Source organism: Tamandua tetradactyla, chromosome 8, assembly GCF_023851605.1.
Source record: "Tamandua tetradactyla isolate mTamTet1 chromosome 8, mTamTet1.pri, whole genome shotgun sequence".
Taxonomy (NCBI): domain Eukaryota; kingdom Metazoa; phylum Chordata; class Mammalia; order Pilosa; family Myrmecophagidae; genus Tamandua; species Tamandua tetradactyla.
In genome coordinates this window covers 32,427,864-32,431,498 of record NC_135334.1, presented here as the reverse complement: position 1 = coordinate 32,431,498, position 3,635 = coordinate 32,427,864, and the positions used below count along the sequence as shown (strand labels likewise).

Genomic DNA, 3,635 nt, shown 5'->3' with positions numbered 1-3,635 from the left:
AGGGACATTAATAAAAGCTATTTTTAAAATCTATGTTAATGGAGCTTCAGTTGTTACAAGATAAGTATAATCCCCAAGTCACTTAAATTTGGCCAGGGAGGAAAGTGTGAGGCCTGCTCTCCTCTCTTTTCCCAGGTTTTATTAGATGGATATGAGCATCTCTCTGCAGTGTTTTCTCTAGCCGTTACTGTGTTGCTCATCAGGGAGACCACTTCACCAATAGTTGGTGTTACAATGGTTTTTAAAAAACATTATATAAAGAACTCAGTGTTTATATTCAGGGACAACTGATTATTCTGGCCCTAATGAAATACTGAGCTATTATCTCAACTGTTGTAATATATTTAATACTGATTTTTTTGTGTGGCAGACACTGACTGCTTATCTGCTCAGCAGCCTCTTCTGGGAATGGCAGCCCCCAACTCTCTCTATAAGGTTCCTTCCAGAATGGCCACTTCCTTTCATGACCTCACTCCTTTGGCTGCCATTGGTTTATACAAACTTAGACACCTGATCCAAGCTGGCCCAAAGTAGCCTGCCATCTTGGCCACAGTTGATTGTGAGTTGGACTGAACCTGGACCCCAAAGTTCCTTCTCCAAATGCTTTGCTGTAGGGCTGGGGTCACATTTCATTCTTTTTTCCATGTGAGTATTCCCTTATTGCAGAACCATTTGTTGAATTTTTCTTTTTTCATTTGTTTTTGCTTATTTGTTTGTTTGGGAATTGCATGGGCTGACAATCGAACCCGGGTCTTCTGCATGGCAGGTGAGAATTCTACCACTGAACTATCCTCCCACTCCCTCTCCAAATGCTTTTTTATAACATGGACAGTCACTGGGAACCAAACCTGGGTCCCCAACATGGCAGGCGAGAACTCTGCCACTTAGCCACAGTGGCCCACCCTGCAAATGCTTTTTTTTTTTTATATGGAACGCTTCACGAATTTGCATGTTATCCTTGCACAGGGGGCATGCTAATCTTCTCTGTATTGTTCCAATTTTAGTATGTGTGCTGCCGAAGCAAGCACCCTCCAGATGCTTTTAATTAGAGAAAATAAGTAAGTCTCTGGGGACTAAAATTTGAAGCAGGTGGTGACCATGTTTTCTTCCATACTGGCCCATGCTGGTCCACACCGAGAGAGCAGAAGGAAGCAGGTGCACAGCGAGAAGAACCAGGAGAATGACAGCAATCCTGATGGTGTACTGTCACTAGTTCGAGCTGTTAATCAGATCCAAGTATGTCTGAGTGGTTAGTATAGAGGTTCCATGAGACAACTCAGTATTCTTTTGTTTTTTTAGTTTGGGTTGCATTTCTGTCACCTGTCATTGAAAGAGCCTTTGTTAGCACAATTTTTAACTTTATATTTTTAACATCCTCAGTAATCTTTGAGTCATTGAGCTATACAAGAGGCTGGTTCAGGTTTTAGAGCACTGTATTGATGAAACCAAGGGTTTGCATGACGTTGAAATGCTTTATTCCACATTGGTTAATTTCACTGTTTATCAGCTCACTATTTTATCAATTGTCTTTGTTGCCTTTATGAAAAACTTTAGTTTTAGGTCTGTCCTTTTAAGAGGTAGGGACAAACTTATAGGAAATAGGATGTCTCTGGACCAGAATTCTAAACAGATGGATCAATTAAAACTCATCGTCCCTTCTTTTGTAGTGTATGATTTGCTATTATGACCTTGGAAAGGTAAGCTCAGAGGCTTATAATGTGGAATACAAGAAGCCTAAAGATACACAGAAGCTAGAGATGGGTGAATGGTTAGCTAATGAGGTTGAACTTAAATGTAAGGGAATAGATAGAAGTGAAAGCAGTTCATTAGTGGGTTTTAATTAATATTGCCATATTGAAGATGAACATGATTGAAAGGGGTTTTATAGAGCCATGTATACCACCAATTAACACTACAAATATAAGTTCTTGCATGAACTACTTCAAAGGTGTGAATCTTGTACAAAGAATGTATGATATTGGTATAGGGGAAACTATGATTCCATGCTGTAGACTATGTTTAACAAGAAGGCATCATCAGTACCACAAACCAGGGGTAAATAATGTGGGAGGAAGGACAAAAGTTAAGAAGAGGTGTGGATTTTCTATTTGGTGAGGGTATGTTTGTCCATTATTTTGTCTTTGGAACGATGAAAGTTGTCTAAAATTGGGAGTATGGATGATTGTAAATCAAAGTGAGGGTGTGAGGATTATTTACTCTGAACATTATCAGTGATGCCCAATGGATGGAGGTGGCTGAAGGATACATTGAGAAGTAAAATGGCAAACTGTATATACATATGTGTATATATATATCATGGAATATTGTATGGCAACAGAAAGAAATAACGTTGTGAGGCATGCAACCAGATGAATGAACCTTGGGGACATTATGTGATGCAAAATAAACTAGAAACAAAAGAACAAATATAGAACTCATTGTCACTACTTTTGATCACAGGTCAATAACATCATCTTTTTTCCAAAGAGCAGCTTGCATATTGAAGTTCAGATGGGTTTAATTTGCTGTAAAGGCTTTCTGATAAAAAATAGGTACCAAGGAAAGGTAATGGCCTACTTTCCTCCTCGGTTTTCTACTAATATATAGAGCTGCCCTTTCATTCATATTACCTGAAACATATATTCTTATCTCTATTCTTATTTTTAAAAATATAAACATTAGTTTAAGGGGAAAAGGATAAGAGAAAGTAATTTTTTAAATAAGTACATGTTGGTATTCTGCCAATGATTTTTGTGTATTTCAAGCATCACTTTGAACAGTGGACTATTTCCAACACAATTAAGAGTATTTTACTCAATACAGTTCCTATTTGGTTTTAAAAAGCATTAGTGCTTCAGTGAACACTTGAATGGCTGTTCTGCAAAATGAAAATAGCAAGTAGCTATTCATTTTTGGATCATATCTAATATCACTTGGCTATTACCATTGAAAATTACTGCTGGGATGGAGGAGCAACAGTGTCAGAAACCCAAATCCTGTAGGCTTTAAATGCTCAATAAATATTTGCTGAATGAGTATTGATGGAAGGTATAGCCTTTGTTTATTAAGCTGATCTGAAATTAGGTACTTGTGCTATAGTTCTTGTTCAAGAGGCATGCCCTCAGGCACACTGAGGGGCCTTCCCATTGTGAGTTCAAGATTTTAGGGGTTTGTTGAATGCTCTGTGTCAGTGTAGGCTTTTTCTATCCAGATTATTGGTTATTTTACACTTATTTCAATGTGGTGCTGTTTATCACAATGCAACACTAGTTACTTTTATTTTCAAGTGGCAGAATAGGAGTGGTACTGGGTAAAAGGAGCAGAAGAAGGGCTGGAGAGAATATTAGAGGGTATGGTTTACAGGGTAGGGCACTCCTCTAAGGAAAAGAAAAGGACAAGGATCCTTTCAGAATATAGATAATGGAACTTTCTCTTTTCAGAGTGTTTGTTATAGAAAAGAGCTTCTTGGCTTCCGGGCCCCAACCTATCTCAAGCCCTATTTCTGATCTTATGTTTTCACATTGCATACCTTATTTTTCAGTGCCTTTTAAGAATGGAGGAACTTCCATACAATTGCTTACACTGTTTTCTCAGCCTAGCATTTACATATGCTGTATCCTTTGTCTCTCTTTCTA

General features: G+C 38.1%; 1 non-coding gene across 1 annotated transcript; it reads right to left on the bottom strand.

The window, feature by feature from the left end:
* Positions 1 to 921: 921 nt before the first annotated feature.
* On the bottom strand, positions 922 to 1,028 carry LOC143645335 (U6 spliceosomal RNA). The gene has a single exon (XR_013157058.1). It is a non-coding gene; the product is annotated as a U6 spliceosomal RNA (small nuclear RNA).
* Positions 1,029 to 3,635: the final 2,607 nt, after the last annotated feature.